Source organism: Petaurus breviceps, unplaced genomic scaffold (genome assembly GCF_028583685.1).
Source record: "Petaurus breviceps papuanus isolate PSGF00001 unplaced genomic scaffold, PetGlider_PUasm1.0 90977, whole genome shotgun sequence".
In the NCBI taxonomy this organism is placed as follows: domain Eukaryota; kingdom Metazoa; phylum Chordata; class Mammalia; order Diprotodontia; family Petauridae; genus Petaurus; species Petaurus breviceps.
This window is the reverse complement of record NW_027187391.1, coordinates 53,557,834-53,572,430: the sequence shown is the minus strand read 5'-3', so window position 1 is coordinate 53,572,430 and position 14,597 is coordinate 53,557,834. Positions and strand designations below refer to the sequence as shown.

The following is a 14,597-nucleotide window of genomic DNA, read 5'->3' as shown; positions in this document are numbered from 1 at the left end:
TTAAAAAGTTATATAATACACTAATAAAATGTCAAATTCAAGTGACTAGCTATGTCAAAATGTTACAACCTGAGAATACGAATGACTCTTTAGCAAGTTTCCAACCCAAATCAACAAGCACTTAAGTGATGTTTATGTGCTAGGAACTCTGCTAGGCAGTGAGTATGAAAAGAAAAAGAGAGAGAGAGAGAGAGAGAAAAGTATCCCCTAACCTCAAAGAGCTTATATTCTACCAGGGAGAGGAGAAATATGTGTAACTCCACGCACAAGCAGCTTTCGAGAAGAATGCTACTGTGAATAGCTTTTAAGATTCTGATTACATAGTATAGTGAATATCTTTTTATTTCATAACAAATCAAAGCAAAACATTCACAGAGATTCAAGGTAAAGTATTCACAATGTTACAACTTATCACAGAAAATCAAAATACAGCATTCACAATGACTTATCACTAAAATGGCCACATAATTTTCACCAAAGTGGTCACGATAGTTTTCAACAAAGTACAATCATTTAGTAATGCAATCATTCAATCCTAAGGAGGCTTGCCTCCTTAAGGGTCATAAAATACAGTAGTCAAAATTCTCCACTCAAGGGGCACACCAGGATACAAATCAGTCACTATTCAGTGATCAGTCACAATTCAATCATCAGTCACTACTCAGTCATCAGTCATTATTCAGTAACCTCTTAAGGGGTAGTGGAAAATACACAGGTCATCCACCCCTAAGTCATGGTAAATCATAATTTTCTCAGTCAGTACTCAGTAGCCAAGTAAAGTCTTCTTTCAGCTTGACTCGAGGCTGGCTCTCAGTTTCCATGGTTCCTCTTCCATGGTCCCAGCTCCAACTGTCACCTGGATCCAAAGGCAGGCAGCTCCCAGCTTCTTGTCCAGCTCCTTGTCCAGTTCCTGTTCCATACTGAAGCTCACAGTGTCCAGTCCATCTCAAGTCCTTCACAGTTCCTGTTTCTGGGAAGACAAAGCTTAACAGAGCCACAATAATATTCATGCACATTGCCGGCACCATCATCAATTCACTATCTCCCTGTGAAATCAACTTAGACCCACCAACAAGGTCTGAGAACTTAACACAAATCATCAACATAGAAATCAACACTGACCCACAAACAAGGTCCAAGAGGTCAGCACAAATCATCAGTAAAGTCCCAAGACCCCCAAAACCCTCCTCCAGGACTTCTGTAAACATACAACCAGAAAATCCTCTTTCAGGCCTTCCAGTAAGGTCCCAGGGCTTCTGTACAAAGTATCACAAACAAAGACAAACAACACAGACAGAGAAAACAGAGTGCCAGGATACCACAAGTATTCCCCTTGACTCTGCCACCACAAGAGTCCTCTTTTCAGCTCCTGCTGTCTCTAGCCCTAGGGCTCTCCTTACATAGTCATTAGCTCCTCCCCAGGAGTTCACAAATTATAGAGTTCACACATTCTGTTTCTTAACAGACTGAAACAAGGTTTTCAATTCAATAGCTGAAATAAGGGGTGAACCACTTCTGTGCTTGCTATTACAATATGCAAAACACATAACAAACATGTAAACAGCAAAGTATGTACCTAAATTTCTGAAGAGTATGGACAGTGTTATCAACTAGAGCAAGGGTCATGCATCTCATCAATAAAAAAAAACATGTACCTTTGATTTATATGTATTTCTTTATAAAGCATATACATGTACTTCTGTAGTAATAATTATTAACATTATAAAACCATACACGAAAATAATAATTTCAAAAGGATGACATGAAAATGAAATATTTGATACTAGAGCAAGCATAGTTTATTTAATTTGGGAAATTACGTGGTCAGACCTGCACTTTGGGAAAATCATTTTGGAGCAGTGTCAAGTCTAGACTGGAATGAAGAAGAGACTTGGAGCAGGAAGAACAATTAAAGTCTTCACAATAATATGAGAAGTGTGTGTGGGGGGCTGAATTAGGGTGATGGCTGCTTAAGGAGAGAGAAAAGAACAGATGGGAGAGATGTAGAGATATAAATAATAAGATTTGGCAACTGATTTTATAAGATTTGAACAACTTTGAAAACCTAAGTCATTTTAAGTATTATAAATACCCAAATCAACTACAGAGTACCTATGAAGGAAGATATCTGCATCCAGAGAAAGAAATGATGCATAGAAGTATGTACAGGATCACACACACACACACACACACACACACACACATTTGTGTCTAATGTTAGCTATCTCAGTGGGGGAAAGGAAGGCAAAAAAAGGGGGGGGGAGAATTATATGATAACTTCATATATTTAAAAGGAACAGCAAGTTGTCAACAATAGATTTGTAGTTTCATGTCTAATCACCTTCCCCCCTCCCCCTCACCCTTCTATTCTGGTATGGAAATGCTTGTTTTATTTCTTATGTTTAAAATAAAACAAATTTTTAAAAAATTTGGCAACTGATCAGATATGTGAGATGAAGGAAAGTAAGGAGTAAAGGCTAATGCCAAGGTTGCTGACATAGATAGAATCTAGAAGAAATATAGTGCTTTCAAGGGGAAAATAAAAAGTTCAGAAGAAGGCAACATACTGAAGTATGATTTGGACAGAATGAGATTAAAATCCCTATAGGGCACTAAGTTAAAAATGTCCAGTAGGCAGTTAGTGAGGAGGGATTGAAGCTCTGGTGAGAGAGATTAGAGCAGGCTACATAGATTTGGGAGTCATCTGCATAGACATTAAACCTGTGGGGGCTTGGGGCGGCCAGGTAGCACAGCGAGTAAGAGCACCGGCTCCAGTGTTGAGAAGACCTGGAGATGGAATGCTGGGCTCAGATACTCAGCACCACACCCAGAAATAACTGGCCATGTAACCTTGAGCAAGTTACTTAACCCGAATTGCTTTAAAAAAAAAAACCTGTGGGGGCTGATGAAGTTACTACAGCAGCTTTTGTGGTATGCTTAGTTGGGGATGTGATATGAGTAATGAACCAGCAAAGGTGAAGGAGGAGCAGTCAGACAGGTAGGAGTGAAACCAAAAGGGAAGTACTGTTAAGTGCTACTTTTAGTGGATAGAGTGTTAGATTTCGAATCAGGAACACTTTGGTTCAAATTCAGCTTTAGATATTTACTAGCTACATAATCCAGGCAAATATTTAACCTCTTTCAGACTCAGCTACCTCATTTGTAAAATTAGAACTTACTTCCTGGACTGTTCTTATGATGATAAATGAAATGATATTTGTAAACAGTTTGCAAACATTAAAGTTATTAATAAGGATGCCTTCCCCAGGAGGAAAGGGTGGTTAACCATGTCAAATCCTACAGACAGGTCTGGAAGGATCAGGATTGAGAAAAATAAATCAGATTTGTCAATTAAAAGATAAGTGCTAACTCTAAAGAGAGAGGTGTGAATCTCCTTAGAGTCAAGGATAACAAGTTGAGAATAGTTTGAGAACCTGGGACAGTGGATGGATGGTAGTGGCTTTAGTGAAATCTAGGAAATTTGGAAGAATTGTAGGTTTTGGTGAAAAAATATAATTTAATCACAAAGCATCCATGCCTACACATCCTGGGCTACTCATTTTTTCCCACTGAAAAATTAAAAAGAAAATATGCATGTATGTGGGGGAGAGAAAATAAAGGGGACTTAACTATCATTCAGTCACAGAGTGGTGCCTATGGCAGTGACAAGGTAATAAGACATGGAGAGGTGGGGCAGAGATGCAGAGGTGAAGGATATGGATATGCTGGGAAGTAAAGGGAATAGTGCCTGTATAGTTGCTCCAGGTGTCTGGGTCAGGTTCATTTTTGATTTCTCAGAAATGCCCATGCCAAGTGCAGACATGCAAGGATAATGGTGGGAGGGGGACAATTGGAGAAATGTTGAAGGGATGGTAGTTGTGATCACAAGCCCAGGATAAGCTGTTGTGATAGTAATGGCAATTAAAGATTCCCCTGTATTGGCTTGGTTTTCAAATTGATTGTGTTAAAACCCAGAGTTTGTTAATCCCACCTGTGGGATGGGCTTGTTGATGTGAAAAGAAAGTCCTGAACTGGGAGGAGCTGGTGAGGTAGATTTGGAGAGACACTAGAGAGAGGCGGAAGATCTTTTTGGAAGCAGCACCTCGTGGAGAGAGAGAGACTAAGAGAATTGCTGGTGGCCGCTTTGAATTGCCCTGGACTTTTGAGACCTGCCCCCTGAGCTGCCAAGGACTGAGGAGACATGGCTGTTTTGCTGGTACTTTGTCTGTCTGTTTTGATGTTGTTTTGCCAGATTTGTCCGCTGGTGAAAGACAGTCCTTTTGTTGAAGAAGTCCTGGAACCTGGCTGTTCGCTAAGAAGGCCTGCGACTGTCCTGCAGACAGAGAGTGAATACTGTCCACTGGTGAGGGACAGTGCTGTTGTTGCAGGGGTCTGGAGACTGTCCTGCAGACAGAGTGAATACTGTCCACTGGTGAGGGACAGTGCTGTTGTTGCAGGGGTCTGGGAGCCTTTCTGTTGGTTCAGAAGCCCTGAAGAAGGATTTTCTTGTTGTATGTTTACAGAAATCCTGGGAGAGGGCTTTGCTAATGTGTTCAGGGGTTCTAGGACTGTTCTACAGACAGAGGATGAATTCATGAAGGGACTGGCAATGTATCTTATGGCCTTGCTAAGCCTTGTCTCCCCAGGAACTAAGATTACTGAGAACTTGCCTTGTGTCAAGATGAAGAAAAGACCTCCATTTGGGTATTAAGTGCTGTGTTTAAACTTGATGTAACTCTGGGGTAGATTCAATTGTGATCCAGGGGTGGGGAACTTTTGACCTTATTGTGCTGTGTGATTGACAAATGAAGGTACTTTACCTATGTTTGGAAACTAATCTCCATTTGAGAAGAGGGGTTTTGTGGTGGACTAAATGAAGGTATAGCCTAGGGGTGGAGTAGTATTTAGAACCGGGACTTTGTAATTGATTGAATGATTGGAAGGTCCTGGGGTGGGGTAGTACTTGGAGATTATTTAATCACACTTAGTAAATGCTGTGTTTTGAATGATGTCATGTTTTGATCTTCTCTGTTCTTGGTTTGTCACTGAATAAAATAGAGAGCACCTATGCTGGTATTTTGAACCTGGGAAGTTGCCTTTCCTTGGCCTTACATTACAGCTGTGAGGGAGAGGAGGGTACTACCTATCTTCTTGTATTTCAGCTGGTTCATCATGTTCGCTTTCCAATCAAGCCATGTCTCTCTCAGGCTTATTCCTTGACACGCCCTCCCAACCACTTCAAAGAGCACTGAAGCTGGGGGATTAAAGAAAGCTTTCCCATAGAAATTAGTACATGAGCTGAGCTGAAACTTGAAGGAAACCAGGGATTCTAAGAGGTAGATGTGAGGGATTTGAACGGTGGAGGACAACCCATGCAGAGATATAACAGAAGGAAAATATAGGCAAAGTTCAAGGAGTAGCATATGGGTACTGATTATGAATAAAAATGGGAAGGGAGGTTAGAGGCCTTCAGTGAAGTTCTACCTCTTTATATGTTTGGTACTATGCTAAGTGCTAGTTATAAGGAAACAAGAAATAGTTCCTGCCCCCGAGGGATTTATATTCTGAAAAGTGAGACAACATATACATATGTTGGCATGTTCAAGAAACATACAAAGCAGATACTAAATAACTTTAGAGGGGAAGGTTGGAGGGCCTAGGAAAGGCTTCCTGAACAAGGTGTTGCTTGAACTAAATCTTGAAGGAAACCATTCCAAGTGGTAGAGGTGAGAAGGAAGAACGATCCAGGAAAAAATGTTTTTAAATTCACAAAATAAAATACATTGGATTACAAAGGAAATATATTTTGTTTAAATAGAGCTATAAATAAATATTGTGTATAATTTTATATAGAATATATATATATATATATATATATATATACATACACATATATATATATATATGTGTATGAAAATATTTGAAGAAAAAAGTTCATGGGCTCCTAGATTTTGAACCTAGAACATATGAAAGAGAGATTTTATGAACTTTTAGGAATCACTACTTAGCTTCCTAAGAGCCAGCATTTATTCACCAAGAGCAGGTTATGTACTTAACACCCCCTTAAACATGCTCTAGGTTAATGATGTGAGAAGGAGCCATGAACTGAAAATTTAATGCTGTGAAAATCACTGCCATCACTCTGAACCCAAGATGGTAGATCAGCTGCCATCAGCAGCAACTCTGTAGCAAATGAAAGTAGATGAGCTGAAGCTTCTTACAACAGACTCTTTCCCATTCTTTGTAATTCTGAAAGTCCTTTTTACCCTAATGGCATCATGTATAATAAGTATGATTTGTCACAACTATTAAAATGTACTCCTCCCCATAGCAATCCTATTTTAATCAGAATAAGATTCCTTTATTCCTTAAAAATAAATGCTTTGTCATTTCTTTAACTTTCCAAATTATTTTTGACATTGTCTTATTTGTTTTTAATTCAATTAGCAGTTTGGTATCAATGCCTGGAGAGGGTAAGTGGAGTATCAACCAACCAACCAACAAACAAACAAACAAAATCCCATTCATCTTGAATTAGCCAATATATTGGCTGGATATATTGGGTGTATACATTCATCAATTCATGACTCGATTAAATTCAATAGACATTTATTAAGCACATTGATTAATATGTGCTAGGAATGGTATAGGAAAAAAGTGAATCCCTCATTAATCTAAATGGACATTATTTATCAGGCCAAGTCTGTCCTAATAGAAACTGAATTTTTGTTTCCTGAGAGTAGAGGAGTAGAAAGGAGAAGTAGGAGGATTTTTTTTAATCTACTCTCAGGTTTGGGTTTAGATCTTTTGCCCTTAAAATGGTCTAGCTAATATTTTATCATTCTTTCATGAAGGTGTGACCATTTCTCCCTTATAATTAGGAAGCCCAAAGTTAATTCTCTGATTTGTTAAGGTTGTTCCTATTCACTGCCTTTTCAGAGAAAAGAAAACTAATTTTCTTCTAAGATTCACAGTTTTCTCACAGTAGATATTTGAAAGCAAGTCTGCCTTATTTTACTAGTAGTCAACTATTCTATTCTTTGTTTTTGGTTTTATTGTCCATTTATGTCTTTAATCATCATTGGCTGATCACACACACTTAATGTGTCTCCCTCAGGATTTCTACACAGACTCACAGAACAATTCAATCTAGTTAACCATTTTGTCTACCAGTGCCATATTACTAATTTCATTGATGATTCCTGCCCACACATATTTAATGAGAATGCCTCTCCCCCCTTCTCCCTGCATTAATTGGTTAGTTGCTTTTTTTAGGGAAAGGTTTTTTTTTCCCCATAGGATCATACATTTTGAGCTAAGAGGGAACTTAGAGAGCATCTATTTCTCGAAGAAAAGCACCATTTAGTTCATTTGCATTTTCCTGTAAATTTCACCTTTCTGTGGACTCTTCCAGCATTTGCACATATTCACAGAGCAAAGGTCAAAATCAATATTAAATTAAAAGAAAGGCAAAAGATGAGAAGACACTGCTTGCAATTACAGTATCTCCAACCTGACCTATTTAAACTAGCTATTGAATTCTAAAAGAATGAGATGAAAATAAAGACCTTGATTCTGATGATCACCATTTCTTAGAAAAGTTTAAGTCATCACAATGAAAAGAAAAGAAAAAAGATTTCAGAAATCACCTTAACCGTTTAACACTCAATCTTTTTGCCTCAATATTCCTTTTAATCAGAGAGTCAAGGCAACCAAAAGCAATACCAGTTTTGTTCAAAAGTTTATGTAAACATATTATAGTGGAAAATAATGGAATATTATGAGTGGCATTATTAATGCTCTTCAGAAAACAGTGAAAAGCAGTTGAGGTAGAAATAAACCTACAGAAAGTTTATCATTGGTGATATCTAGATCTCTTCCTCCTGTTGACCTCTAAGTTCAACTCATTTCCATCTGAGAGGCTTGTCTAAGGTTTACAAAGGATGGCTTATCTCAATGCTCTTCCCATCCAACCTCTTATAATAATTTGGGAAGCATGTTTTTCTTCTACTTAGTTTTTTCCATATAGGTTATAGAAATTTTAGAAAATGATTATGTTGGGGCAGCTAGGTGGTGCAATGAATAGGCCCTGGAGTCAGAAGGACCTGAGTTTAAATCCTGCCTCAAGACATGTAACATTTACTAGCTGTGTGACCTTGGGCAAGTCACTTAACCCCAATCACCCTGTCTTCCCCCTCCAAAAAGACAAAAAAATGATTATGTTTCATTAAGAAGGCTTTGCAATATTCTAGGACTTGATAATAATAACTAATATTTACATAGCCCTTTAAGGTTTATAAGGCACTGCTATATAGACATTATCTCATTTGTACCTCACAAGAACCCTGTGAGATAAGTATAAACAAATATTATACCCTTTTTACAAATGAGAAAAATTGAGGCATAGAGAAGTCCATGATCACACAGCAAAGTTCCTGAATTCAAACCCTGGTCTTTTCTTAGAGGTCCAGCTTTTCTTGCATTGTACCATGTTGCTTCTCAATTAACATATCAGCTTAGATTGTCAATGGTTTTTCTCTCTATACTTTGTGATTGTCACCCTCCATGAAACAGACAAATACAATAGTTGAACAAATACAATAGTTTCATGTTTTCTGCCTTACTTAGTATTTACATAGTAGAGGACTGACATGGAATCTTGTATGATTTTATCATGTACTTGTAAGACCCCAAGTAAAAGAGCTGTTGGGGTAGGGGATTATTATCATTTTCCCTTCAAGTTTAGCTTGGACAAAAATTCCTAAAGCATCACACTATTACTACTCCAAAACTATCATACTATCACTGTGCTCTAACGGGACAGTGCATATCAAAAGAAATATTAGTCATCTACCTGTTAAGAGGAGAATCCATATTGCCTAGAATCAGTGCCTTACTACTTAACTATTTGTGATAATAAAAGTTTATAATATATTATATTAAAAGTTTAAAACCTATTGAAATTTATTTTCTTCAATTTATACTTTCCTGATGTTTGTGAAATTTTGCTCAGTCCCCAGAGAAAGCATTAAACTCATAGACAAAAAAGTAATACATTTAAAAATATGATTCTTCATTAAAGCTGGAGAAAATTTTGAATTTTATGTATAGGTGTGATTCCATTAAAAATGCCCACACCAGAGCTATAATTAGTAATTACTAAGTATCTTAATATTTTGTTGAATCTAATTTGCATAATTTATGTAATTTGACATAAGTAGAATGCATTAGATTTGAAATAAAAAGTATCAAACTGAATGGAAAAAAAGTTTTTTTAACAACCATTTGTCAATATACTACTATATCCAACATTCAAGCACAATTTTAGTTTGACTACCATTTTTTTATAAATATTTCTTAAGTAGCATTTTCATGGTGTGCTAGGTTCCCAAGGAGCAAGTTCATAAATAAAGATTTTTTTCACTAAATTCCAAATGTTTTACATGTTGCATTCTTTGCTGCTTAGCTGTGGTCTTTATATAAATTTAGAAGCACCAACCACAGAATGCTGAAGCTAAAAGACACATTCTGAGTGTCACATTTTAGGAATTCAGGCACTGACAAGTTGGAGTTCATCCAGAAGAGAGTGAACAGGAGGTGAGGTAGCTGGAATTGCCACATGAGGATTGAATGTAGGCACTAGAAATATTTAGCTTAGAGAAGAAAAGACTTCTTGGGAGGAGAGGAAGAGAAGGAAAGCATGATAGATATATTTAAGAATTTGATTGTAATGAGGCAATAGAGGGATTATTAGACTTGCTCTCCTTTGCCCAACAAAAGTTATTTTGTTTTTGTCCTTCCTGCTCAAAAAGGACCAAAATTACATCACTATGTTGGGGGTCAAGGTCCAGTGTGTCCAACTGTGGCTGATCAGACCAGTAAGTGCTTAGAAGGTTCTATCACAGGTCAGACATAAAGTCCCTATGACTATTGTCTCCTGTTTCCTTTGAGTTACTGCAATTCTGTTTTGCTCATAGAGCACAGCACTTTCTTTGATGTGGTTAGGGAATGCTGGGCATCCTGTTCCTGTGTCTCCCATTCACTTCCAATGTTCTTCATAAGACCTGGAGAGTGTCCTTGTATCACTTCTTCTGTGTGATTGCTTTCCTGGTATGAATTCTTCACAAAATAGTCTTTTAGGCAAACTTACATATGGCATTTGAAGAACATGGCTAGCTCAGCAGAGTTACACTCTCTGTCATAGAGTTTGAAGGCTTGGCAGTACAGCATGAGATGTACAGGTGTTCAGTGAAGAAGAGTTCTTTTCAGGGGTGCTCTCCACCTTTATTGTCCCTCCTGCTATCCGACTTTCGCCTGTGGCCACAAGAAGCTGTAGCATGAATAGTGGCTACACCCCTGTAAACCATTTCAGTGCACTAGCTAAATCAAGTTGAGAGTAACTGATGGGCCTTTAGGTGAGTTAGGGGGCTATCTACCCCAAGCATGTGAAGACTTCTCCAGGGGGAATGAGTAGATGAGAACAATTTCTTCCAACAAGCCATGAAGGTGGCAGAAAGCAGATGCTATGGGAATACTTAGACTGCAGGGGTAGGGAACCTGTGGTCTTAATAAAAGGATTTATTCTGTAAAATTTGACTCAGTCAACAGGCTACACCCAAGGACCTAGAAGGCCATATGTGGCCTGCAGGCCACAGACAGTTTCCTTACCCCTGATAGAGAATGTGGTTAAACATCAAAGATGCTAAGGTCATTCAATGCATCCTGCATAGTCTGTAAAAAGAGCTTGAAATCTTTGAAAGGTGGTGGATCTACCCTTACTTGTGGATTGCAGGTCAAGACTGGATGATTATTTTTTGGCTATGTTGTAGTCAGATTCTTTTCCAGATATGGGTTTAACTAGATGATTACTGACATCCCTTTCAGCACTGAAATTCTCTTATTATTTTATGCCTCCAAAATCACAGAATCAGAGTCCAACACATTCCAAAATAATTTTGATATGAAGTACTTTTGAATTGAATTATTTTTATAGAATCTATAAATGTTCATGTGGAGTGGGGTTGGGAATATAAGATATATATTGATATGGAAGTATGGGATATTTGAGAGCAAAGTAGAGGGAATTTAGCCAATTTTCACAATAAATTGGCTACATATGACACATTTTGATAATCCAAAATTTATTATAGGAGGAAAATATCATCAAGGAAAACAATCAAGTTTTGCCATGGAACCCCTATTCACATTAGGTGGAACACACCAGAGTTGTATAAAATTGTTTGGTTTGAGAACTACAAGTATGGCCCAAATATTTTTATTTTACAGATGTAGAAACTGAGGTCCAGAGAAATTGTAAGTTCTCCAGTTATTCAGATAATCATTTACTCTTGTGGTTTTTTTTTTTTTTTCATTTTGCTGACCTACATTTTTAAAGACTTGAATGTAATCCAAAGCTCTGTTCTCTGCCTTTTTTCAGCTAATGTTATCTGGCAGTTAGTCATATGGCTGACTTCCCTGCTCTCTCAGTTTTGATCAATTTTATTTATATCTTGATATTATTCAAGCATCTGCCTCCCCCATCAGTATTCATCCTTTCTAGGTCTTCAGTTGCTAACATTTAAATAACCATTCCCTTCTTTTTCTCTCAGTATGTAGTGCTTTGATTTTTAAAATTAATATTATTTGAATGACTAACTCCAGGGCTCTCTCACTCTGATCATAAGGCCCATCTGCAGGAAGAAAAAAATCAACACCTATTCTCTATCCAGTAGTGAGAAACAGGTTGGAAACAGTAGGAGGTTTGTAAAGCTAAAAGCTTTTAAGTTTTAAAACACACAGAAGAGGAAAGCAGTTTTATGCTGGGGCACAAACAATCTTTTTCTAACAAGACCAGCCTGCCAGCACTGCACTATTACATTATTTCCTGCAACTTGATTTTGGTTTACCAGCTGCTTTCTGACTCATATTCTTTCATTCAAGGCTGCATCAAGAATTTCCTACTTTCAAAATACTGGATGTACTTAGATCTGAAATGACAATGTGGGAGGGGTATAAGGAAGGAATTTCTCTAACTTTTACCTACAGATCAAAATCCATGTTGTTACTTCAAGGACATACTTAGGGTCATATATTAGAGCTGGAAGAGACCTCAGAATTCATCTAGTACTAGCCTTTCATTTTACAGATGAAGAATGTGAAGTCCAAGGAGGTTAAGGAACTTGACCAAGGTCAGTAAGCAGCAGGGTCCAGGTCCTCTGACTCCAGACCGCATGTTCTTTCCACTATACTACAATGCCTCTAGAAAGTAAAGATAATTACTGTTGTGAAATGAGGTTTTACTGTGTGTGCATGCATGCGCGCGCGTGTGTGTGTAGGTGGTAGGTTTCTGCAGGATGCTCTAATGGCATGATACCATTCATTCCTTAATTAAACAAACATTGATCAAGCTCTAGGAGAAATACAAATATAAATGATATTACTCTTGCCTGCAAGAAATTAAAAATCAAGCAGACTTCCATTGCGTATTTTACATGATTTTTATTTTTAAAAAAGATACTAATTTATCTCTTTGGATGGGATTTTATTTGGGTTACAGGATCACAGATTTAGATTTAGAAGTCTCAGAGGTCATTTAGTTCAATTCCGTTCATTTTACAGATGAGAAAATTGAAGCCCAGGGAAGTTAAGTAAACTTGCGGAAGGATACACAGATGCATTGAATGCTTTACATAAGATCATTAGAACTGGAAAAAATTGTGTTGAAAAGGTATTGGGGGGGAAATACAAGAAAATGTTTTTCTTACTTGAGATCTTAAGAGGCCAATACTAACACAGTTAGTTTCCCCCGTGAGAATCAGTATAGCTAAGTGGATAGAGTGAACTTGGGGTTATAAACATCTAGATTTAAATCCTGCCTTTGACATTGTTTGGCTTTTAAAACCCTTCATAGTCTAGTGCCAGCCTGCTTTTCTAGGTTTACTGAATATTACTCTCCTTCACACACTTTACATTTTAAATCAGCCTACTTTCTGTTCCCCTAAACAATAGTTTATCTTTTGTAGATTTATCATCTAGGCTTAGAATACACACGGTTGTCACCTCTACTTCCTAGACTCCCTCATTTCTTTAAATTTAGCCCAAGTGCAAACTCCTACAGGCTAGCATCCTACCCCTAAGTTATTTTGTGTCTACCTTTCTGATCTTGTGTTGTTTCCCAACAGACTGCAAATTCCCTTAAATCTAGGGCTGTTTTCTTGGTATCCTCAGTGCCTAGCACAATGCCTGGCAGAGCAGGCACTTGATATTTGTTGAATGAATACACTCCATCTTCCTGACTATGGGCAAGCCATTTAACCTCCATGAGTGTCAGTTTCCTGATCTGTAAAATAGTGATTATATATGTGATATTTACTTCACAGTTGTGAAACTCAAGAGAGATAATGTAAAAATATTTTATGAACTTTAAAGCTCCATATAAATATAAATTCCAGTTATCAAGTTTGAAGAGAGTCCTTGTAAGGCTGATAGTGTAGAGCCAAGGAACCATATAGGTGTTCTCTGAAAAGCCTGGCTCTTTTGTTACTAGTGAATACTTGGGCTTGCCCTTGTTTGTTTTTGACTGAATATGCTCATGAAATAAGACATAACTGCTAGTAAAGGTTTGAAGGGAATCCAAAGTAAATGTGGGTGGTTATAGTGGCCAGTAGTGTGAAATAGAGCTTCATTAAAGCTACCCATTCTTCTAATAGTGGCCAGTTACAATCTGGACCCCTGTACTAGAGGACCCAAAATAGGCATTAGTTTGTTTTTGTGGACAAGGCACTGGCCATCTCATTTTTCCTTATAAAATACACATATAGGGGTGGCTAAGTGGCGCAGTGAATAGAGCACCAGCGCTGGAGTCAGGAGGACCTGAGTTCAAATCCAGCCTCAGACACTTGACACACTAGCCATATGACTTTGGGCAAGTCATTTAACCCCAATTGTCCTCCAAAAAGAAAAAAAAATATATACATATAAGACCACAGCAACAGGGGTTGGAGTATTCCCTGAGAATGATTTTATGCTCTCTGTGAGGACCAAAATAAGGCTCATTCCTATCCAAGTTTCAACATCCTAAACCAGAACAATAGATTCAGGGATAATGGAGCCTTGGAGGTGATATCTAAAAAGTGGTTCGTTGTTCCTTGGTTTGTAAAGTCCATTTCCATGCAAGTTCCAAGTTTGGCTAAGCCAGAATGATAAGTTTAGGGCTGGAAGGAATCTAAGAGGTCGGGTTGACCATTCATGTTTCCCATCAGACTGTAAATTTTTTGAAAGCACTTGTAACGCACTCTTCTCCCCCCTTCCTCCCCCTTGTACCTTCAGAACTCAATATATTAGCACATGGGGATATTTAATATATGCTTGCTGGCTGACTGGCTATTAACATTTGAGATAACCGAGAATTCCTCATTAGATGGGCTCCTTCGGAGCAGGGATTGTTTTTGGCGATCTTTATATCTCCAACTCTTAGACATAGTGCCTGACACAAAGTAACAAATGCTTATGGATTGACTGTTACAATTCTGATAGCTGAGGCTCTTAGAGATTACCGAGCTAGTATTTAATTAGAACCCAGATCTTTTTGACACCAA

The 14,597-nt window shown here is 37.8% G+C and overlaps 1 protein-coding gene across 3 annotated transcripts in view; it reads left to right on the top strand.

The window, feature by feature from the left end:
• GRIK2 (glutamate ionotropic receptor kainate type subunit 2) overlaps positions 1-14,597 on the top strand; it is an 833,871-nt gene that overhangs the window by 264,228 nt on the left and 555,046 nt on the right. The window lies entirely within an intron of this gene.